Below are 25,946 nucleotides of genomic sequence, written 5' to 3'. Positions count from 1 at the left end.
ACTGTGAAGGGATTTCTTCTGTGTTTAAATATACTCATATAACCAGTTACATACATCTAACTGTAAAACCAACCTTCCCTGCGTTGTGAGATGGTAATCAACACCTTTGTGAAAAATTGGACATAACTAATCCAAGCTAGCCTCAATTTCAATTCTGTCTTTAGAAGGGGAAATAGTGATAGCAGTTACTGAACCAGAATTACTATCAAAAACCAAAAAGCATGATTATATTTATTTAACCACCAGACAATTTTATTTAAATCGGGAATGTTCTACAAGAATATGCTATCAGTCATTCATGACCTGAATTCTGGTTCATCAGATCAATTGCAATATAGCACCTGGTTTAAAAATGTCATGAGACATTTCTATCTTGCAATAAATAAGGTAGTGGCCATTACTTGTTAGTAGCATTTTTTAAATTAGCTATCAAGTCTGCCCTTTCTCCTTTTTAATTAATGCCAGCTGGAAGGTTCAGAAGTCCCCATGACCATTTTCATTTCTAACACCAACTACAAGTTCGGGGGTCTCAGGTTTGCTAATTAGCTGGAAGGACTCCTGAAACTCAGAAAAGCCATTTTACTCACAATTCTGGATTATCACAACAAAAGGATTCAGACTAAAATCAACAGAGGGAAGAGTCACATGAAGCAGGGCCAGGAGACACCAAGGTGCAGAGCTTCTGGTTGTCCCCACCAGGGGGAGTGGTGTCCACAGGGCCTATTTCTCTATTTCTCTTAGCAATGATGTGTGACAATACACATGGTGTACTGCCAACTGGAGCAGCTCATCCAAGCCTTGGTGTCCTGAGTTTTGCTGGGGTTTTGACACATCGACGTGATTGACTTTCCACATGGTTAACCTTAGCATCCAGCCCCTCCAAGCGTTGGAGTGATACCATATTACCTAAGCCCCTCCACCATAAATCACATTGTTAGCCTAGACTATCTGGCATGGCCCAGGGCCTCCAGGTGAAAAAATACACTTTTTTTTTTTCATTGAAGTACAGTTGATTTACAATATTAGTTCAGGTGTACAGCAGAGTGATTCAATTATAAATATATAGTTTGTTTTCAGATTATTTTCCACTATATGGTACTACAAGAAATTGAATATAGTTCCCTGTGCTATACAGTGGGTCCATGTTGTGTGTCTATTTTGCATATAGTAATATGTGTCTGTTAATCCCCAACCCCTAATTTATCCCTCCCCACCCTTTCCCCTTTGGTAACCATAATTTGTCTTTTCCATGTCCATGAGCCTGATTTTGATTTGTAAACAGAGTTTGTATCGCTTTTTTTTAGATTCAACATTTAAGTGATAACATATATTTGTCTTTCTCTGTCTGACTTAACTTCACTCAATATAACAGCAAATACACTCTTATGAGGCAGACATTCCAAAGGATTGGAGATTACTTCCCAAAATTGAGGACAAAGGTCAAATCTCTCTTTGGGCAAGGTTAATTCTTTACTGCACACTGGCCAGGATAGTTTCTGTTCCAGGGACATACTTTCTGGGATTCTCCAAGTACTCCAGCTATGTCTCCTATTCCTAGGCGATGCCTTTGCCCTTGTTGGCATCTACATGAGAGAATCCAGGGCCAACCTGTCTGTCATTCCAACAGACCATGCAGACTCGGCTCAGTTTTGTGCTTGCCTCTTTTTTCCATGGTGTGGCACTAGGCACACTCCTGAACAAACAACCCCCTGCCCTTCTCAACATCACCCATTTTTAATTCACTCTCTGTTGCATGAACTATAAGGTTTCCACTTGGAAGCTAGACACACTGTTCTCTCCTGAGCATTTTTGGCCACGGCATTATTGCCTTAGCCTAAGTTGCCCCAAAAGTAGCACCTGAGCTAAGCACCTGCCTGCAAATGTTCATCTGGAAGATGATTCCAGGAAACAAGAGTGAAGTTGCAGGAAATGCAGGATGTATAAAGGGATAAAACCAATATGAGAGAGTGATTTTGAGGTTGCTGCTGTGGAGAATGGTGTCTTATTCCACTGGGACCTCCTGAGAAGCCAGAGAATGCCTCAGAATTTTCCACCCCAGTATGAAGAATATTGATCCATTGGCTTATATTCCCATTGGTCAAGCACCACCCTGCTGAAACTCACTCTGGCCACAGTCTTTGGCACTGGAGGAGACCTGGGGCAGAAGCCAAAGACTTTACTGTTAGATAACTGGAGTGCACTCTGGAACTCTACTCCAGAAGTGTCTGGAGCCAGAGGATAAATTTCAGCCACATCTACCACAACCACGTTACCTAGCAGTGGTTCACAAATGTTAAAGTTTATCCGAATATCTGGAGAGCTAACAAGGAACACAGATGCCCACATTCATAGAAGACAGATAGGATGTGGGCCTTTGTCTGCTTACCGAGTTCCCTGGGTGGTTTTACTACTCACACTGATATTTGATCACCATTTATGGTACTCTGTAGGACCCTACAGGGATAAGGCAGCCTTACCAGGAACTGACGAACTTAATCTTTCTACTCTTAACCTGAACTCTTGGCAGGGCCAGAGTGTGTTCCCTCACATCCTCCCTATCCCCAGTCATGTTGCCTCAGTCCTCGTAATGTGGTTCCTACCTGCTCAGCTAGTACCTTAACACTCTGATTCTCATCAACTCTCATCCTCAAAGGAAGGGAAAATTACATTTAATGAACATCTGCTGTGAAGCAGCCTATCTGATAGACATTTTAGAGACATGGCTCCCTTTCATCCTCATAGCCACCCTGGGAAGCAGGCGGTATTATCCCTATATTTCAGATGAAATTAATTAATTAATTTAAAAAAACTCAAAGAGATGTGAAGTCATACATCTACTATGGACTGAGTTAGAAAACAGGTCTACTCAACTGCAAATCTCTCACACGCTTGTCACTGTCAAGAATGAGTAACAAAATTCTGCATTAGCCTCACCCAGAACACATCTATGCTCTCCTGAACTTTGAAGAAGCAAACGTTTTAAGTTCTAGAGGTCAGACCAATTGTCCTATGTTAAAAGCAAACCTGATCACACTTTGAACGGGTTTAGATAATGGAAAGGGATGTGTTGAGAACCTGCTATGCACAGGCACAGCAATAGGAGCTTTGCACACAATGCATCTTTCCTTTACCGTTCAGAGTAACAGGGCATCACCATCTGCTTCCTGATCTCACAGGACAACATAGGTAACTCCCTGCAGCAAGTAAGTCCCAGCCATTTTATTAATCATCTTCGGGGAACCAGAATAAGACAACACTTATTTTTGAAGTTTGAAAATGAGGACTGAGCTTCATTTATTCATTATTCACATGCTTTGAAAGATTTTTTTAAATGTAAGTTTAAATACGTTTTGACAGTGTTTTTAAGATTTTTTAATTGTAAGTTTAAATACATGTTTACAGTGTTTTTAAGAGGGAGTTAAAATTTATGTTAGTATTTAATGGCAATTTGGGCTACATCTTCTAATATTTATTGTTGTTCTGTATATTCTGATTGGTTCTTTCTCATTTTCCATTAGTGCTTACTAGCAAAGGACATTCTTATGAACATCATGTAGCACGTCCACATTTAGCGCTTCCTGTCTCAAAAACAGCAATTCCATCCATTCCAGCATTCATATGTCCACACGAAATTGTTAATGTTTTTCAGAGCTGTTTCAGACAGTCTTCCAAGCAAATGTATTTGGTTTATTACTTCGAATTCCTTGAACAGACAGCAGCATAGTTTTTGACAGCTTATTTTCAACAGCTAAGCATGAAATCATTGTAAAACAGTCTAGAGGCATTTAGTCTGGTGTTAATGATCTGTTTTGACTCCTTCTTGTCTACGTGTCTGATATTTCTTTTTCAACTTCTGCCGCTGAAGATAAGATGACATTTGATAGTTGGGTTCATCCCATGAAAAGTTTAATTTAATTACAGAAGGGCCTGATTTGCTAGATTAAAAGGTCAAATATTATAAAATTCATTTGGGGGGTGGCAGAGATTTGAGAGGGCAGCACAGTGCAAAGTTCAGACAGTCAGATGGGAGCAAAGCACTGAAGAAATGAGGCAAAGTGAGAAACCAGTGACTTCTCATTGGAGAAGGAGAGACACATTAAAATACAAACGAAGGGTTACACATAATACTTAGAATCCTTTCCTGACAGTGCTGCTTTTTAGCTTTTTGAGAGTTTGCATCAGAGTGATTTGCAGGGGGGAAAAAATTGGCAGATTCAGAGAGTTAGACTAGAACTGTTTTTGTTTTAAAATAGCACAAGACTCTGAGAACTATTAAAATGATAATACTCTTAGATAGCCCAGGCAAGAACTCCATGTTTCCCCCTGCCCACCGTTTTGCCTCGACCACCAATACACAAAAGCCGCTCGATTTTTATTGAGATTAAATGTCTTAAGACCTGAAAAAGTGGCAGCAAATTCCAGACAGCTGCCTCTGCTCCCAGCCCTCTGAAGATGGGGGACCACAGGAGCCAAGGCTTCTGAACAACTTTAAGAAGGCGAGGTGCCTGAGTAATGAGGCTGGTGCACTAGGGTCGACTTGACCAGCTGACTTTTAAAACAATTTGAAACAGCTCAGTGGCCACCTTCTACCAAAGAACAAAGAAGTGCAGAGGTACAGCTGGTTGGAAAGGAGTCCAGGGCTATGGGAGCGTTAATAGCCTGGTGCAGGAAGAAGACAGGGAAGCAGGGCGCCAGGGAGAGGGACTTTGATGGACTCTCACAATTTGGCTTCGTTCCACAGATCAAATGTTGATCAAAGGATAAAAGAGGATCAAAAATGACTCAAAGATTCCTGGCTGGAACTGCTGAAAAGGGGGCCGCCTCGTTAGACAATCCAGTGCGAGGAATGTGAGGAGCAGCTGGCATTTCAGTCCCATTAAAAAAAAAAAATCCTCACTTCATCACCGATATTAAACTCGCGCCTTCGTCAATGCCTCCAGCCATGAATATTCACCAGGCACTGCCACAGCGCTGGAAGATCGCGCCGAAACGCGATCGCCTCCCCATCCTCACTTAAAAAAAATAAAATAAATCCAATTACAAAATCACTGTATGCAGGGAACAGATAGGTGTAATATGCTTGGACCTCCCTAATCCATCGGATGCAGCGCCTTGCGAAATCTGACTCGAAAAATTAATACAAATGGATTTGGACAGAAGTGCTATCGCATGGATTGAAAACTGGCTCAAGGACTGTAAACAAAGAATAGTGACAAATGGCAGCGCAATCAAGGAGCCGGAGCCGAGTTTTCCATAGGAGAGTGTCCGGGGGGCCTCCATGAGTCAGGATTTGAGCTCATTTTTGGTCAGTACGGGTATTATCTACAAAGAAATGAAAAAGCTCATGAACGAAATCGCGGCAGACTCAGTAGGAAGGAGGGTAAACATTAATAAAAGAGAAATCACATTGGGTCAACGGAATGCTGGAGCTATGGAAGGAGGAAACCAACTACAAATTATCATAAAGATGAGAAAGCAACAGGGAGACATTCTTCCCAAACTGAAAGATTTGGAGCACTCGTGCAGATAAATTCAAACGATTTAGTTTCCCTGACACTTTATCATCTCTCAAGTTTTCTATGGCTACTCCCGTGTTTATTTGAACACAGTACTGATAGACTTCAGGATAATAAATATTCTTCAATTTGAAGAGCTTTGTAAAAATATTTTTCTCCCCAGGCCTCCCGCTTTCAGGACCGAGATCTTTGGGTGTAGCTTAATTTGCATGCAGCTTTACCAGCTGAAAAATCAGAAAGGACAAAAACTTGGAAGCATTTGTAGTCAGACAGCTGAAGTAAAACACAAAGAGAACAAAATGATAATGCAAATACGATTTATATGATTTGCACCTGGACCTTACTTATAAAAACTGGTTACCTTCTAATGTGAAGAATAGAAATTTCCTGCCAATATGGCATGAATCAATTGATTACACATTGTTGCACTGTGTTGAGTCCTTTACTAAAAGGTTTCATTTTGTTTTTGAGAAAAGAGTTGTTCCAAAGTAAAATTAGAAAAACAAGGAAAGCATATTTCCTGATCTCAAGTTTTGTTCACAAGCAAGATTCTTAGAATTTCAGGGACAGAAGTGACCTAAGGGCTCATTGACTCTCACTCCTTTCATTTTGGACAAGATCGGGACCTTACAGGAAACTGACTCCCTTGCCCATGGTGATGTCGCCTGATAGAGGACCTGTGGGAGGATCTACCCAGATGCTTCCACATACTGTTCATCCATGGCCATAGAGGAGTCCTTCACTTGCCATACGATCTCATCATGTCTAAGAACTTACTTCACCACTGTCCCTCCAGCCAAGCTGGGCCAAGCTCAGCAGAAGCACGGAGCACTTTCCCAAGGCTTCCATTTTGGAACTCTGACCATGCCTGCTGACTGGGCTGGGCCACTGACTACATCACCGGTCATGACTCTCTTCGTGCCAGGGTGAACAGCACTCTAAGCCAGAGTCTTTCAGAACCTTGGGGCCACTTAATCCCACAAAGCTCTTCATTCCTGCCATCCTTGGCCTCCACCCAAAGTGCACGCTCCAACAGGCATCTGTCCTCTCACATCCTGATGCTCACCCTCTTTGTTCCTCTCTGATGAGTCATCCTCCTATTCCCACTCCATTTTCCGGTCAAACTCCTAGCCTTTGCTCACGGCGCTCCCTCTGCCTGTTCTGCCTTTCCCTACGTGTTTCATCTGGTGAATATCCATTCTTCTTTTAAGACTCATCTCAATCATCATCCCGTTCTTTGCAAAGGAGAATCTCCACCTGCATTTTCCTGGCTGCCTTGCTCCATAGAACTGACAAGTCCCTCCATTTTTGCTTCCTATGTAGGGTTTAATAGGAGCAAAGGTGGAGAAAATTGTCAATTCTAAGGGGCAAGGCAGCTATCATAGCTCTTTACATGGTTAAGGACTTTCTTTACATGTCTGCCTCCACTGGAATACAATCTTTCTGAGGGCCTAGGCCTTGCTTTGTGTCCCCTACTCTATCCTCAGTGCCTGGAACAGTGTGTCTTAGCACACAGTAGCCTGTTATTAAATATTTGTTAACTAGATGAGTATCTCTACCAGCCATTAGCTTCGTGGATGCTGGAACAATGTCTTCTTTCCCTACCACCCCCAGTTCCTAGCACATATGGCTAGAGAATCATATTAAAGTATTTCTGCGGTGCCATATGGAACCCTCATTCTACTATAAATAAATCCCCCCTTTCATTCAAGTGCTCCATCCACCAGCTTTCCCTCCATCCACCTGCTGTGTCTTAACCCTGGTTCTCCTTTACGATAAGACTTCTTTTTTGGTCTTCTTGAAGATAGGTTTCTCATCCACAGCCCCTTTTACCTAAAACTAAGGCCAGCCTACTTTCTAGATTCCCATTTCAGCACAGTATCTTTCCTCATTGACAACAGTATTGAAAGAATAGTCTATCCCTCTGTTACTAATCAGCCTACCATCCTCATCTCCACTGAAATAGCTCCTTACTAGGGTCAAATGCAATGCACAATTCTTAAGACTCTTTCTGCTATTTCCACTTCTTAGCACGTTTGGTTCTCAACCCCTCTGTAATGTCTGACACTTTCTACATGAAGCGTTTTCCTTCGTCACCTGCTTCTTCTCCACCCACTTCTCTGTTCTAACTTTTGCAGTCTTTCGGAAACTCTTGGTCTTCTGTCTCATTCTTTATCTTCCACTTTCTCCTCAGCTTTCTGAGTCCTATTCTCTGGTTGAACCATCATGTTTACGCTGATGAATCTCAAGTCCACTGTTCTAAGGCGCAGTCTCATTTATCCATCTGTCCTTGGAGAGCTCCTCTTAGGTAACCAAAAACATTTTAAAATCAACCTTTACAAAGATGATTTCATTATGCTTCCACTAACTCTTCTTCTTCTGTGGCATTCTCATGCTTAGTCAAAAGTACCCCTCAATGATCCCATTTCCTAGCTAGAAACATGGAGAATATTTCTAGCCAACCTCCACTTTTTCCACTTAGTATCCAATTTCTGTCATTCTATGCTGAAAGCCCACTTTCTGTGACTCTCTTTCCGATGTTACTTTCACATCCATCCCTCCTCTCTATCCCTATGACCACCATGTGATAATAGTCTCTAATTGCATTTCTCCTTTTTATCAAAGATAAAAATTATTCATGTATGAGTATTTGCAATATGTCCTCCTCCCCTTTGCAAGAAATACTTAAGAACAATCTACCATCCCCCTAGTGATAAGGGGTCAAAATAACTGAGAATTGGAAATAACCACAAACAGAGAAAAGGTAGTGGGGAGAAAGAACACATCTAGGAAGGCAAGGAGAAGTCTGCCCTTCCATCCCATGACCATCATCCTTTCCTCCTTCTCCAGAAAGCCAACATTACCAGTTTGATGGTTGCTTGCAAGATTTTTTTCAGAGCATTTATAAACCCTGTATGCCATGTATACATAAAATATGCATGTATATTTTATAAAATTGAATTACATATATTATAAAGTTGATCAAGAAGAATATAGATAGGATAAAAATCCGGATTCTTTTGAATGAAAAGGTAAATGAAGAAGACTTGCTATAACAGATAGTGAATTATACTTCTCATAATGGAAACAGTATTGTGGACATATATAAGGTTTCATACAGACCAGTGGATCTGTGTCAAGTCCATGAATGATACAAGGAATTAGAAATGCTCAAGTCAGTACTTGAAATCAGCAAATAAGAATGAGATAAAGGATCAGAAAAGCTAGTAAATATTTGAAAAATAAAAGTCAGACAAAGGAAATCTCATATGGTTTAAACGCTAGAAAGTAAAAATATTTAAGAACATAGGAAATTGTTTTTATTACTTTAGAGTAAAAGAAAAAACCCTCTTAGTGTAACCTGAATATTAGATGATCTAAAGGAAAATACTAAAGAATTTGCTTATATAACAGTATTTTTTCATGGTAGTTTTTTTTTTTTTTAATGTTGTGAAATACAGCTTTTCTGTTTTGCCTCCAGCCTTTTCTCAGTAAAAATAATGTGAGAGCTATTGCTTCAATCATAAAATTTGAGGACATTTTATAAGTCACCAACATTGTCCCCTGATTTTAAGCTTCAGTGTTTATTCTATATCCCAAGATATTGAGATCTATCTTGTTTACAGAATTTTTCCACCTTGCAATTTTATTATTCTTGGCAAATTTTTTTCGTACTGTTTTATCCCAATCCTCATGTTTACCAAATTTGTTCACACCTATCTTTCTGTGAATATACAAAATAATTGATTCCCTTTCCCCATATGGAACCTAGTTGAGGAACTTCAGAATTTAGCAGTCTTAATTTTCTATTTGCCCTTTCTTCTTAAGAATAAGTAATTTTAGTTCCTGTGATTTTCCTCTGATGACCTGTTAATACTATCTAATACTCACTGTCTCTTGTTTGATCAGGGAACAGAACAGGAAGAGCAGCCTGCGATCAGAATCTAAGAATCAGAAACTGAGGATCTACTGTATTGCACAGGGAACTATATTCAATTTCTCATGATAAGCTATAATGGAAAAGAATCTGAAAAATTATATATATGCATGTATATGTATAACTGAATTTCTTTGCTGTACACCTGAAACTAACACTGTAAGTCAACTACACTTCATTAAAAAATAAAATAGGAATCAGACACTAAACATGTAATTGAAATTTAAGGCTTAAGAATCAAGACTAAGAGTCAGAATCTCGGCACCCAGCAATGAGGGGCAAAGTAGCCCACGGAATCATAGGACACATCTAGGTCAAACCAGTGGACAAGTGCACCCAACTACACTTGGGTGAGAGAGATCACTTTAGGAAAGGAAGAAAGTCAGAAGGTCATGATGGAAAGAAATATTTTTGTTAAAGATAAGAGCTCATGAAGACTCATGTGTCTTAGGCACACAGTGGGAGGACTTAACAGAGGACAGAGGGAGAATATGGGGACGTGAAAGTGGCCAGCCTCAGAAGCTGATGTGGGCCAATATTCTTTCTGTCTTTTCCTGGTCAATTCTTACCAACTACTCACAGCCAGAAAACTCCGAAATTTTTCCAAGTTCTCCTTCCCTCTTTAGTGATAGAAGGGAATCTGAGGTTAACTTCAGTGTAAAGAAATATAAAAAGCTGCCCCAGTTTTTTATTTGTCTAAAACAAGGGGTCAGCAATTTTTTTTTTTCCTGTAAAGGGCTAGATAGTACATATTTTAGGTTTGTAGACCATACAATCTCTGTCACAGCTATTGAACTCTGCTGTTGTAGCACAAAAGAGCTACAGACAGTATGAAAAAGAATGGACACACATATGTTCCCCAAAATTTTATTTACCAAAAGAGGCAATAAATTTGCTAACTCCTGGTCTAGAATTTGGTTGCATTAGATATCATTACTTACAATTATTAGATCACAAGCCAAGGTTTGGAAATGTTTTTATTATATATACCTTTTTATTATAAAGATATTTTAGAAAGGATTCAATCTATAATGTTTCAATAAGGCTTTACCTAAGATGAAACACAAAGGAATTTGGTTTTGATTTTTATAATCTACTTTCTCATTTAAAACTTAGAGACTAATGTGTCTTTTTCTTTCTTTCTTCTTCATTATCATCATGGCTTTGTTTTACTATAACTTATTATGAGATCTCTGAAGGTCAACCTACATAGGTTAAAATAGGAGGATTTTGTTTAACGGAAAATATGATGAAAAATAATATGTACATGGGAAATATTTCATCTCAAGTTGATACCTAACAGTGGTTTCTATTATAATGTGAAATCTAACTACACTGTTAATAATTTCAAGATGAAGCCCAGAGGTTAAAAAAAGATGTCTTTAGCAGTGGATTTACTTACTGTAGTAATCATTTCACAGTATATACATACACCAAATCATTACCGTGTACACCTAAAACTAACACAGTGTTGTATGTGAATTATATCTCAATGGTAAAAAAAAATTCACCAATGTGCCTTTTTCTATTCCAAATCTATGATTTGATATTAATGCTGATATGAACAGCAACAGGAAGGATGAGAGGAAAAGCATCTTTCCTCCCAAGACAATGAAGACCAGTAAAATATATTTTTTAAAAAGGATGTTGGAAAGTGCCTTTTGCTGGTCAAATCAGTTTCATTTTGCACTGCGGCCAAAATAAGAAGCATTTACTCTTTTTTTTCTTTACATGGTTTCCAGTAAGAAATCTCTCTCTAATTTCATCACCCCATTCAGGATGCTAAGTAAACCTGTGAAGACATGCTCCGTGAAGGAGTTCAAGAGGCCAAATGATCAATTATTTGCTAGAGGAGTAGAATATTGCTTACTTGCCTACAGTCCTTTAAAGAAAACAAGAAAAATGAACGAGAGAAGAACAGTCAAGAAATTGAAAAGGTCCCAGAGTGTATCAAGCACCTACAAAATGGTTTAATTTTCTCAGTCAAGATGCTGCAAATGGTAATGAATAAATCATGGCCCTATTTGTTAATATGCTCATCAGTTTCCTTGTTTTGAGGGGAAATAAGGACTCTGCGGCTAGAGTGTTTTCCTTTATTCAGTAGTAAAACTTCTCAGCATTTTTACTTACTTATCATCAATATTTTGTTACCATTTTTCATATTTCAAGAGCTAAAGGGAAAATCAATTCAAGTTGTTCGCAGTTTAGTGCAGTGAATATTTACTGAGCACCTACTATATGCCTAGTAATGGTCAAGGTGATGGAGATACCACAGTGAACAAAGCAGAGATCCCTTCCTTATGGACCTTACAGTCCAATGGCAAAAGAAAACAAACCATAAATGCAACAAATAATAAGTCAGTTTTTTGTAGATCAGAAGATGATGACAAGTGATGTGAATTCTGAAGTCTGGGGCAGGGCATAGGGACTTACAATAAAGATCAAAGTGAGTCTCTTTGAGAAGCTGAATTGTGAATGAAGACTTGAAAGAGGTAACAAGTTAACCAAGAGCATATTTAAGCAAAGAACCCTTCAGGCAAATGGCTATCACCAGAGCAAAAGCCCTAAAGTGGGAGTGTCCCTGGAAAATGGGAGCAAAGATAAGGATGTAGCTGGAGGGAGATGAGGCCTGGTGATATAGACAAGAAGTTCATGGTTATAAGATTAAAAGATTGGACTTACATGTGATATCTAAAAAAAAGTGAAAAAAAAAAAAAAACCAATAGACTGACGGAAAGTAAGAGTAGAAAGATGAAGGCCAATTAGGAGGCTACTGGCATAATCTTGGTAAGTGATAATAGTGATTCTGGATGATGAGAAACAAATTCTCAATATAAACCAAAGGATTCGCTGTATTGCTGACTGATGCTTTTGAGGACCCAGCCACATATGAATTGTCCTAATTAACTACATCACCTAAGCACCCCTTAGCTCATAAATAGGTACTATTTTTTCCTGGCATTCTTAAATAATTGGAAGCAGACAGGAAAAAATATATATGTATTCTAATTCAGATTGGGAAGAGAGAAAAAGAGATTATTAAGAACATTGAAAAGATTATAAACAAGGCTAGAATAATGGGCCAATTAAATCAGGCTAACCATGTATGATCCAAGCATCAGAAGCTAGACCAACCTAATAGTGTAGGACTGGGGACAAGGAAGGGGAATAGAAACTAGGACAAGGATGTATACATGTATGTGTGTAGCTTTACCTAAAAATGTATGAAAATTATATGCAAACATTACTTTTAAAAGTTTATTATATTTGAAACATTTGGTAATGTATTTGTTATTTATCACTGTATAACATATTAGCCCCTAGTTTACCAGCTTTAAACAGGAGAGATTTATTATCTCATAGCTTCTGTAGGTCAGAAATGTCGGCACAGCTTAGCCAGGTGCCTGAGTCAGGATCTCTCTAAGACGTAGTCAGTGGGTGGCTGGGACTACACTCATCTCTACTCAGGGAGGATCCACTTCTGAGCTCATTGGTGTGGCTTTTGGCATGCCTTAGATCCTCAGGAGTTGTTACCTCCAAATACTACTTTCTTGCCACGTGGGCTTCTCCACAGGGTACTCACAGTACTACAGCTTGTTTCCCAGAGAAAGGCAGAGAGAGGGAAAGAGAGAGACAGATAGAGAGAGACAGAGAGACAGAGAAGGAAGCTATCCAAGATGGAAGCCAGTTTTCTTTTGCATAATCTAGGAAGCGACATCTTATCACTTCTACTATATTCTATTCATCAGAAGCCCACACTCAAGGGGAGAAGATTATACATGGACATGAAAAGCAGGAGACCAAGAGCACTGGGGCCATCGTGGGACTGCCTACTATAGGACATTCTACAGCACAAGAATTAAGGTGATGAGCACCTGTATAGTAGCTACAGTGACTCATGCAAATCTTAGGTAATTTATATTCTCTGACAGCTAAGTGAATCTTAAATTTCACTCTACCTACTTGGTTGACTAGTCAATTCCCATAATTGTTCTGAGTGTACTCATGCATTCATTGCTAAAATATGATTATAGTAGAATTCCATAATTCCTAAAAAACAAATATTGGAGTAAATATGGCTATGTTACTGAGAAAAATTATACACAATGCATCTTAAATAACATTCTACATTTATTTTCTGAATACCCTAAGGGAATAGTATCACAATCTTTTGTATCACTTATGGTAGATGTATACTAGTGCCCTTTAAATTTTTTCCTTTTTAGAAAATGATAAATCAATTAAGTTACTTACTTACTGAAGACCTGTAAGAAGAAGCAAAGGATATTTTTTTCTCCTAAAAATTCTATATTTTTTTATGGTGCAGTGGACACCAGGAATTTTTAATTTATTTTTAGTATCACCATACAATTCTTTGATATCTACATGTAATGTTTATCTTTAATAGGAAGACATGTTGATTACCATTCTGGGAATCCATAAAATATTTTTAATTATGTAATTTAATTTTTATTTAAGTAAAAACATATAACAGAAAATTTCCCATCAAACCTATTTTTAAGTATACAGTTCAATACATTCACATTGTTGTGCAGCCAATCTCCAGAACTCTTCATTTTGCAAAACTGATCCTCTGTATCCATTTAACAACAAATGCCCATTTCTCTTTCGCCCCCATGCCTCCCACCAACCCTTGGTAATCACCATTCTACTTTCTCTGTCTATGAATTTAACTATTCTAGGTCCACTTCATACAAGGGGACTCATCTAGTATTTGTCTTTTTGTGACTGGATTATTTCACTTAGCATAATGTCTTCACAGTTAATTCATATTGTAGCATATGTCAGAATCCCCATCTTATTCAAGGCTGAATAATACTCATTGTATGTATATACCTCACCCATAGATGAACAATTGGGTTGCTCCACCTTTTGACTATTGTAAATAATGCTGCTTTGAACATGGATGTTCAAATATGTCTTTGAAATCTTGCTTTCAATTCTTTTGGATCACATGATAATTGTATTTTTAATTTTTAAGCAAATGTTGAACTGTTTTTCATATTAGGTATACCATTTTACATTCCCATCAACTGCATGTGTATAATTTAGCCAGAGAAAGCATGTAATAGAGTGAGTGTGTGTGTGTGTGTGTGAGAGAGAGAGAGAAAGAGACAGTGTGTGAAAGTGTGTGTGTGTGCACCTGTGTAGTGAAAAATTCAACACAAAAGGAAGAGGCTGTACAAAGACCTGGAGGAGAGAAAGAGGAGAAGAAGGGTGGAAGGAGAAGAAAGAAGAGAGGAGAGGAGAGAAGAAGGAAGCTATTTTAAATTCTAAATGGTCGGAATATTAAAAAGCAAGAGGAAGAATGGTGAAGAGGGTCTGGAAGATAAGGGATCATGTGGGGCCTGTTCAAAAATTTTGATTTTACCTTCTGTGTAATAAAGAGTCATTAATTTGACTTCTGGGTATTTCTCTAAGACAATGAAACCACAAACTCAAAAAGTTATACACACCCGTATGTTCACTGCAGCACTATTTATGATAGCCAAGTTATGGAAGCAGCCTAAGTGTCCATCAGTGGATAAACAGATAAAGAAAATATGGTGTATATATACAATAGAATATTACACAATTATAAAAAATAATGAAATCTTGCCATTTGTGACCACATGGAGGGACTTTGAGGGTATTATGCTAAGTGAAATAAGTCAGACAGGGAAAGACAAATATCATATAATCTCAACTTATATGAGGAATCTAGAAAAAAATAAGCTCATAGATAGATACTGAGAGAAGAGTGGTTGCCAGAGGCAAGAGGTGAGGATGGGTAAAATGGGTGAAGAGGATCAAAAGGTATAAATTTCCAGTTATAAAATAAACAAATCATGGGTTGTAATATACAGCATGGAGACTAGTTATTTTAAAAAAAGAGAGTGAGCATTTTTGAACATAGTAGCAATACATGCTTAAGATTTGCATTTTGGAAAAATCATTGTCTGCAGTGTGGAGAGTAAGTTGAAAGGAGATCTGACTAGGGAAAGAAGATCCCTTTTGAGGCTACTAAAAATAAGATGATGGACTGAATTAGGTGAGTCACAGCATGGATAAAGAAAGAAGTAATGGTTTGATTAATACCTCGGAATTCTGAAGTAAAGGAAAAGGAGCAGACTGGGCAGAAATTCTCAGATTTCCAGTTTTAACCAGTGGGTGGAAGGAGAGATAGAGCAGGTTTATAGAAAAGGTGAGCTCAGATTTGCAACTGTTGATTTTGATGAGGTCATGGAACATCCAAGAGACATCTTGCAGGAAGGAGGAGTTTTAAGCCAAAAATTTAGGAGAGAGGTTTCCTCTAGAAAGACGAACTTGGGGGTCATCAACATAGAGACAGAGGATTAGTAAAGCCACAACAGGAAATGATGGAGACTTTTCCTAGAAAGTGTGCAAATTGAAATGAGAAGACAATCTAAGATAGAATCGTGAGAAATACCAAAGTTTGGGGATTATGCAGAGAAATCTGAGATTTCAATCAATGAGATGAAGTGCAACAAGTGTAGGGTTAAGGAACAAAAGAGGATGGTCAGCAGTGGGAAGAGGACCTCTCTGCAGAGGTCAGACAAGGGAAGACTGCAGTGATTTAGCAACAAGGAAGCCAGTCATTGCTGGCTTTGGCAAGGATGGTTTCTACGGATGGCAAGAGCAAAAGCCAAATTTAAGAGGTTTGGAGGATGGGTGAAGTTGAAACAAGAGGCAGCAAATATGGACAACTCCTTCAGTAGATTTAATTGTGAGGCGGTGGTTGTAAAGGACAGTGCCTGGTGAAAGGTACGAGGCAAAGTTTTAGAATGTGAGAACATTTAATTGTTTATTGAGTGATGACAAAGAGAAGAAAGGAAAGGGAAGCTTGAAGATAAAGGACAGGTTATTACCTTAGTCAGCTCAGGCTGCTGTAACAAAATATTGTGGACAGGGGTAGATTATAAACAAACATTTATTTCTCAGGGTTCTGGAGGCTGGGAAGGCAAGATCACAGTGCTGGCAGATTTGGTGCCCGGCCTCCTTCCTGGCTTGCAGACAGCAGCCTCCTTGTTGTGTTCTCACATGAGAGAAGAGGGGCGTTATAAGAGCATTAATCTCATCATGGGGGCTCTGGTCTCATGACCTCATTCAAACCTAATTACCTTCTAAAGGCTGTACCTCCTAAAACCAACACACTGGGAGTTATTTCCTCAACATATGATTTGGGAGGGACACAAACATTCAGGTCATATCAAGTATCCTAGGAAGCAGGAGATAGGATTACATGTACAGATACAGGAATTAATCTTCAACCAGGGACATAACTTCTCTTTCCTGGGACACCCGTTTGTAGGTTTGGTGGTAGGAAGTTGGAATTATGCTTTGTCTCTGAACAAATTGGCAAGATTATCAGCCAATGGTGAGTACAACAGAATGAAATATCTGTGGAGAAAGTGGAAAAAGCTCACTAGGGAAATAGAAAAGGTATTAAAGGCCAAGTTGAGTTTGGGCATCAGCGTGTATAGCTGTGGGATCATCTTCAATAAAGCTCAGCCGTCTGGGATAAGATGTAGAGAAATGGAGTGCTTGGACCGGGCATTTGCCAGAAGAATGAACAGAAAGGCAATGGGACTAGGGTGTAAAAAAAAATGACAAAAGATTGTTGAAATGAGATCCCATGATAGCAAAGCAAGACAGAAAAGGAAAAGATGACCAGAAGGAACCAACAGAGCAAGGGAGACGGATCACGGACTGCCAGCCCCAGGTAGTCAGAGAGGGATGCTGAGAATGACTAAGTGAGAGAGCTTGTGGGTGGAGAACTGTGGTCAGACCGGGGCATTCAGGTTTAATGTTTCAGAAGTGGTACAGTTCCAAGTGATGACAACATCTAGGTGTATTGGATTACGAGAGAGAGGTGTAGATGAACATGGCTGGAAATGAAGTAATCAAGGAATAGAGCAATTAAGGGTCAAACACAGTGTGAAGCAGAGAGTATAAAAAATGAGTTGGATGCTAAATCATCGAAGGCATGAGAGTAAGTGCCCAGAAGTTGGTACATGATGGTCACAATCAAGGTTAGAGGATGATGTTACCTGATGGAATAATCTCAAAGTCGTGGGAGTTTCTACATAAGGCTTATGCAATGCTGTTTAAAAGCAGAGAACTGAGAATAGAGGAAGATGGTCGGCATAAGTGGAATCTGGGAAAAAGCAAGCCTGACCTGAAAAGTCACGTTTATATGGAAGAGTTGGGTTTCTGTTGAAGCAGGGTAAAGAGGCCTAATGAGGAATTTGAGGGTGAAAAGAGAGATTTCTGTTTATGCTGGATAGGACACAGTAAAAGTGAGTTTATACAACAGAATTTGGGTCGGGGAGAAAAATGAGCCAAAAATAGGAAGAGGGGAACAGGAAAAATAGGAATAGGAAGATACATGATGAAGGACAACAAGGGTGGCAGGAAGGATGCAGGGTTTTCAAAAACATATTCTAGCAGTTTCGGGTGATCTGCTACCTGGTCTCTCAAGCCTGAGTCTGGCTGGGACGGAGGTCCCGGGACTAGACAGTTAATCTGTAGATACTGAAGGCTTCTCAAACTTCCTGTTAAAATGTATCCATTCCCTCATCACCTGGTATACGATGATGAGCTACTGAAATTTTTCCTTCTGCTCAAATACCCATATTTCTGGCTTAAACTTGATTAAGTCACTTTAGTTTCCAACTATTTGCAGTTTTGTTTGCTTCTCTTGACACAATACTCACTCCAATGACTAAGCATGCTGAGCTTTTTCTTGACATACTCTGTTGATATTTGTCCATGAGCTAATCTATGACCAAGTCATCTACTAAGAATAGTATAAATGTCTTCCATTCTTCTATTACCATCTCCAGCAACAATAGCCTACAAAAGTTTATTACTACAAAAGTGAAATGTTGCCTTCAGGCTAAGTTCCAATTCTGAACTTCATAAGATTAATTTTTTTTTAATTTTTCCAAAATATATGAAGGCATTTCAGACATAAAATATATTTATTTTTTTTAAAACAGCAGAGAAGACACAAAAATTTTTTTCAGAGATTCTAATTTTCCCTCCGGCTTTACTGATGTATAATTGACATCATGTAAGTTAAGGTGTACAACACGTTGACTTGATACATTCCTATATTGCAAAATGATTACCACCAGAGAATTACCTCACACCTCCATTACTTCATATAATTACCATTTTTTGTAGTAAGAGTATTTTAGATCTACTTTCTCACTAACTTTCAAGTATATAATACAGTATTGTTAACTAGAGTCATCATGCATTAGATCCCCAGAATTTATTCATCTACAATTGAAAGTTTTCACCTTTTGACCAACACCTCCCCATTTCCCCTAAACCCTAGGCCCATGTAACCACCATTATACTTACTGAAGAAATAGAAATTTATAATACTCAAAGCCTTAAGTATTTAGAAGTGTTCAGATGAAATTTGAAGAATTATATAAGCACTTTTTCCCCCAAAGTAGTTTAGTTGAGTATCTATGAAACTATCCATGGCAAAAGATTTATTTCTAATTTCTTACCCATCAAAGACCAGTACTTATGCAAAAAAAAAAAAAAAAAACTTGAAAAAAAATGAAATAAAAGACATCCATGAAAAATTGTCAAATTTTTATCACTAAATTCAACAGGCAAAAAAATTTTACTTTTTCAAATTGCTACGAACATTTCTAAATGTTGATTCTCAGTACTTATCTCACTGCAACTCAGTAACAGCTGAGGGACAGGCACCAGGCTGTGAATCACACTCTGAACCGCCCTGGCTTAGTGGTCTTCCTCCAACATACTTCTAGAATTTCACTCTTAATTCCTATGGAGACCTTTGTTTTGCAGCAGGAATAATAAAACTAAAGTGTAGATGAAAATCAATACTTCCCTTCCAAAGTAGAAATTTTGTTTATATGCCTCTCGCCTTTATATTTGTATCTTCCTGTACCAGGTAATTTTTCTGGGTCTCCAGGAGAAGAAAGTACAAGGAATGACAAAATGAAAAAGAAGGGCGTCCTAGGAATTATGCTGTATCATTGATTTATAGTCACATGTAATATCTGCATCCCATTTTCTGTCTGTTCATTCTAAGCAAGCACGATTCTTGCTAGTAATCAGCATCCTGATAGTCAAAACGGTCGGTAATATTTCCTTTGGAGCAGGAGTGTTCTTTTTCCCCAATTTCAAATGACAGACCTTTCGTTCTCTAAGGGATGCCATGCCTAGATTTTAAGACTAAACCAACAGTGTTGACAAACAGTGTAAGATTATTTTAGTGATTGATTCTAAAATTTGAGATAACCTGATTTTCTTCTAAAACTTGAAAGAGGCTAAATTGTCTTAATACCATATCTCACAGCAGAGGTCCCCTGGTACCTTAACATTCTAGGCTGTGCTTCTTCACTGAGATCACTGTCACCTCCTTTCATTCCTACTTGTAAGGTCATGCAGCTCTCTAGCCTTTCCCACAAGACTTCCCTCACTTGGCAGCTGTCCCTCCATGTATAGATATGGGATGGTTTGGAATCTTTCCCTTTTCTCTCATCCTCTGAATCAATTATCATCTTCCTAATTAAAGCACCTCTTTCATTAGCTTATGATGAACTGTACAGAGTAGTGTAGGGCACTTTGCATGAAAAGGCCCGTTAATGGCAATCTTATTAACATAGGCAGGACTCTCTCCAGGATTGGTCCATCTCCTTCTGCCTCTGTCTCTCTGTCTCTAATGGCCTAGCTCACTCTTTCTCTCTTTTTTTCTTTTTAGGATCCATTCTTACATGGAGCTGGGGAGTGGCTGCAGTTTACAGCTTTTCCATATTTACAGTCAACTTGAACCAGGGGAATAAGGTACAGAAAATAATGAAACCATGAAATTGTTAATATTTTTCTATGCTAGGCTTCATGCAGCTGGAATATAATGAGATGATCAAGCCGAAATCTTTTTCAATCTTATTTCTTACCTTATGCTACGTAGTTTTTATTTTATATCAACAAAGGAAAAAAAAAATCAAAGTTGAAAAAGGATGTACAATGTGTGATGAAGAAAATACTCTAACAGAAAAAGAAGTGCTCCAGTAGAAATAGTCATAGATAATGTTGTATTTGTTCACTTAAAAATATTTATTGAGCGCTCCCCGTGTTCTAAGCTGGGGATACAGTAGTTAAGAAAACAGATAAACGTATATTCTAGAAAATTGGTGCAGAGGGTACTATTAAATAATTCAGCATAGCATATAAAGTTTAAAAATATAATTTCAGGCCCAACATATTAAAAACAGAGTGATTTTGTAAAATATCATTAACATTATTTGACTACTCAGTAAATTGGAGTGTTTCCACTTGAAATATAAGAAAGTTACGGCATCCTGGAGTATGCTAGCTAGCTTCCTATTGGGGGAAAAAGTATAATTCAACAATTTTGTGCTTAATATTTTTAGGAATATACATTCTCTTTAATTCTCTCAGTGTGCTTCTAGGTGCTTAGGACTGTAAATCATCATAATAAAATGCCAGAATATGAGCATGGCATAATCATAATCATTACTTTTGGTCTAAATTGTTATGGAGTTAAAGGACTTATTCCTTAAGCAAGTATTTATTAAGGAAGACTTTTTTGTAAGTGAAATATAACCACAAATTAAGACACAGTGATTTTAATCATGTATGAGGTTATTTTCTAATGCCTATTAGATAATCACTACACCATATTTCACCAGCAGAAATTCAAGAACATTATGCAGTTGAGAGCATCACTTCTGATCAGATATGTATGTGAAGCCCAGCAGATTTTTAAATCAGGGATTGTATTCTTCTGGCCACCTGGGGAAATAAGCAGCCAGGAAAATCTGGCTTGAGCTGGAAGAAGACTAATGCACTAATATTATTTATGAAAGCATCATATATTCTGCTCTTCCAGGAATGATTGCAGTAAAGGTTTCACTGTGGTGTACATGAGAGGAAAATAGAACCTGGATTGTCTGACTCTGTGAAATTGCACAACCTACTCCTGAATAAACGTTAAAGACTTTGTCTCTAATTTTAAAAACAAACTTAAAAACAAATTATGATCTCACTAATTTTTGAGTTAAGATGGGGGCCTTTTCACAAGGTAATATGGTGTTACACAAGCAGATTTCTTAATATGCTATAGGACGGTTTGCTGAAGTTTTCTGAAAATTAATCAAGACTCCAGACAGACACTAGGTTAACAGTCTTCATATCCACTACAAAGGAAAGGGCTCGGCTAGTTTGACTGAACACTTTTCATCTTCCAATGGAGAGTAGTCATGTGAACATCCTTGGTGACCTCATTGTTGTCTGCACTGGAAGGTCTACATTTTCTTTTAGAGCTGTATAATCAAATGGCCCATCAAATTAATTAATAAGATTTTAATCTAATGCAGCTATCATGCTAATTAACTTGTCAAGTATGTACACAAATTTCCACACAAGTTATTTCTAAAATTCTTCGCAAGTGGGTATTTACAACCGTAAGTGCAGAGAGTACTCTGCAGCAATGCACAAGAGCCTCGGGTGGAACAATGGCTGCTCCCTCGAGGGAGGAGAAACGGGCAGTGAGGAGCAAGGGATGCAGAAGAGAGACATTTTTTATTATGTACTTTTTGCGTTTTGAGTCCTATGTCATGAGCATATATTAACTCTTCAAAACAACTTTTTTTAATTAAATCTTTGCACAAGATCCAACAAAGGAAAGTCAGTAAGGAGAAGGTAAGAGAGGGACAGGAAAAGGAAGGGGAAAAAAAGAGGATTTGAGAAGGAAGGATAAGAGAAGTAGGAGAAGATAAACATTCTACCACTGTCTTATTGCTACGAAATTACTCTGGTCTGAAATCGCCTTTTCTTCCCATCCCCACCCCCCGCCCCCAACAAAGTCTGGATCTAGTTCAAGTCCCTGTTGTCTCTCACCTGACTGACAACCAAGGCATCTCTCAGTCTTCTCTGATTCCAGTGTTATCTGCTCAAACCTATCCTCCACCCAACTGCCGCTCCTTAAAACCCATCCACAGAATTCAGTTCCCTGCCTGCTTCTCCACCACTGGCTCTCATTTCCTCCCACATTGCACTTGAAACTCTAGCAGCACTCAACCACTTGTTTTTCCTTTAACGCTATATTCTATTTCTTGTTCATTATACTATTGCTCGTGTCATTCACAGTATCTAAAAAAATGCTACAGCCTCCCCTCCTGTTAGTGACATTACTTTATAAGTAGCTGTTTGTGTAAGTGGTTTCCACCCTGGACTGCAACATGCCCTATTCACATTGGTATGATCAGGACCCACTATTTGACCTGGCACATTGAAGATGCTCAGTATATATTGGCTGAAATTTAAAAAGAGAATGCCCTTGACCCCACTTTCTGTGATCCTAAGAAAGGCATTTCACCTGCTACTTCTCTATTTGTTAAATGGAAGAGCATAATATACCTAAAGAATTCCTCTCTTCTGAGATTATCCATCCATTATGGTTTGCATTGTATCTAGAACCCAAAGGTGATAGTATCCACGTCATTGTATGTATCATAATCATCAACTTCCTCACATTTTTATTATGGAAATTTTCAAACATACTCAAAAGTAGAGAGAATACTTCAGGTGTCAACATCTTGTCAATTTTATTTCATCTATCTCCCGAGTCACACATGTTTAAAGCAAATCTCAATCATTGTAACATTTCACCTATAAATACTTCATGCTTCTCCAATACATACAGGCTTTTTTTTAACATAACAACCATAACAACCATGACGATGAGTGGCATTTATCTATGATAAGTATGATCTATCTTAACATTTTAAATAATTTTATGAGGAAGTCAAAATTCTAAAATCATTTTCAATATGTTTAAATAATTGAGGCATAACTCTACTTTGTGGACATTTCTCCTGACAGCAACTGGCAAAGATTTAGTGAAGATTAACAGTCTGCATTCTTGCAGAAAGCCAAGGACTGGGTGTTCAGGCCAGGCCTGAAGGGCATTAAAAGAAGTCAGGGCAGGAAGATCCAAACAGCCTAGCTATGACACTCAAACTAATGCTACTAACTCCAACTCTCATATGCACTAAATTTAGATCTAAATTTTTTTAGGAAATATTAGTCTTTCTACTTAAATTATCAAAGATAACCCTAGAGTAACAAAACAGCTTTGCTTCAAAACTATCATCTTTACATGATTGTCACAATAATCCTTTCCTATGTAAGTTGTAAGTTGTAATTTGGTGCGAATGTTTTCAGTACACTTAGCGTCAATATTTGTTCAATCCCGGAGCTCTGAAAAAAGGAAAGCTGATGTCAATAAATCTAATCATGAGCAACCTGATTCCCCGGGTGAGCCAGGGACACAGCAGTTTCACTCTTGGAGTTACCTGCAGCTACCTGCTGAAAAATGTATGACTGTCCCAGGAACATTAGCTAAAACTGCCATTTGGTGAAATGCTTTGTTGAGGCTGAACAGACAATTTTCCATACAGAGCAGTAAAATAATGGATCGCTGTAAAGGAGATAAACTCATTTCCTTAAAAAAAATTAGTGGGTTTGTTTATTTATACAGTTGATCCTTGAATAACATAGGTTTGAACTATGCTGGTTCACTTATACACAAATTTTTTCAATAAATGTATTGGAAAAAATTTTGGAGCTTTGCAACAATTTGAAAAAACTAGCAGATGAACTGGGGAGCCTAGAAATATCAAAAAACAAATTCAGAAAAAGGTAGGTATGTCATGAATTCATAAAAAGTATATATATTTATATACTTACACAAAGTATGTATTAATTGATTGTTATCAGTGAGGCTTCCAGTCAACAGCAGGCTATTAGCAGTTAAGTTTTGGGGAGTCAAAACTTACAGGTAGATTTTCACCTCTGGAGAGGGTAGGGAGGGGGTGGGTTCCCCAACCTCTGCGTTGTTCAAGGGTCAACTGTATATGTGTAAGACTGAGTACACGCAAGAAGAGAATGCATGCCAATAGTCCAATTAAATCCATCAATCTTCAAAACAATTGTACAGTTTTCCAACCTGCTGACTTGTTCTGTTTACTCAGATTTTCTTTAAGAATCCTAAAAATAAAATGTGATAATGATGACAATTAACCCTAGTTTAAAAAACAAAAACTAAAAAAATACCCCAGTACTATGCTAATAATCCTTAAAGAAAATAGCAACAACTGACTTGTCTTTGTTTTGTTTTTACTTTAAATTATGTCAATTTCATTAACCGCACAAGTCTACTGCTTGGTTTGTCACTGGTGGATGTTAATCATTTTTCATACTTTAGCAATGTTTTTTGTACACATCCAAACATGTATGCAAGTTGGCATGAGAAGAGAGGCAGTAATTAAATACTTTTAACAGCTTACACTTTATAGATGAAAGGCTAATGAACTATGCCTGTGGTAATAATCTGACTGCTTCTACATAATTTTCAAATTTGTTATTTTTGAAAATCTAGTTTTGAAAGATCCGATCTACTCGGGGTTAAACTATGAGGCTTTGCAAGTTTATATGTAATAAAAAAGACAATGTGTGAAAGAATGATCTTTGGATTGGGGGAAATCTTTCACAACTATTACTACTGCTACTGCAAACCTTTCTCTTTTGGCAGGATTTTGTAATTTTCCAATGACATTTTAACTTCAATTTCATTTGACTTCACAATTACCTATGAGTTAGAAAAAGCCCATTATCACTCATTGTTCTCCAAAGTTCAGAGGAATTGCAAAATAGGCAACTTTCTGGGTTGCTGGAAATGTTACATACCTCGATCAGACTTGTGGTTACATGAATGTATACATATGTAAAGTTCTGTCAAGCTATACACTTACAAATTCATGCAAGTTATATACTTCAATAACAGTATTAAAAAAGAATATGGTCAAAGTGACAAATTGGGTGTAAACTAGAGAGGTTTTCGTGTATTACAATATTTAAGCCCTCTTAAGAAATGGTCAGTAGACCTTTCTTGCTGAAATAATACGACTATTCAGTTAGATAAACAAACACTCACTGAAGTGGCAAGAAATTTTGTTTACACCTTAGTAAGCAAAATGCAAAATCATTTCCTAGTCTAGTAGTCAATGTCTACACCGCTTTTAGAAGTAAGATAATACATAAGGTGATTTCACTGACTACTTAGTGCAATATCCAATTACATAAGTAGCCGCTTAATTAATAAATAGAAGCAAACTAGATGTTCCCTTTGTTTTTTCAGGATTCAGCCATTCCAACTCCTGCTCCAATGGACCACTAAGTTGATCTTGAATCATCACAATTATTTTACTTACTTAAGTTGTGTGAATTTACCCCTCAGTTATCCAGCACTGACCTGGAGAAATTTGTGGGGTATGTTGGATCACAGTATAATGAGGCATCGCAGCTTTATGGTAACAGGATAAAGTAGAAAGGGTTGATGGACATTTCAACATTGACTTGGCTATTGCCTTACAAGCAGAGGATACTGAAAA

General features: G+C 38.0%; 1 pseudogene; it reads right to left on the bottom strand.

Annotated features, from left to right (window-relative positions):
- Positions 1 to 397: 397 nt before the first annotated feature.
- LOC123618492 (cytochrome c-like) lies at positions 398 to 1,732 on the bottom strand (annotated as a pseudogene).
- Positions 1,733 to 25,946: the final 24,214 nt, after the last annotated feature.

Source organism: Camelus bactrianus, chromosome 1 (genome assembly GCF_048773025.1).
Source record: "Camelus bactrianus isolate YW-2024 breed Bactrian camel chromosome 1, ASM4877302v1, whole genome shotgun sequence".
NCBI classification, from domain to species: Eukaryota; Metazoa; Chordata; class Mammalia; order Artiodactyla; family Camelidae; genus Camelus; species Camelus bactrianus.
Note: the sequence above shows the minus strand (reverse complement) of the source record. Positions and strands in the feature narration are given on the sequence as shown.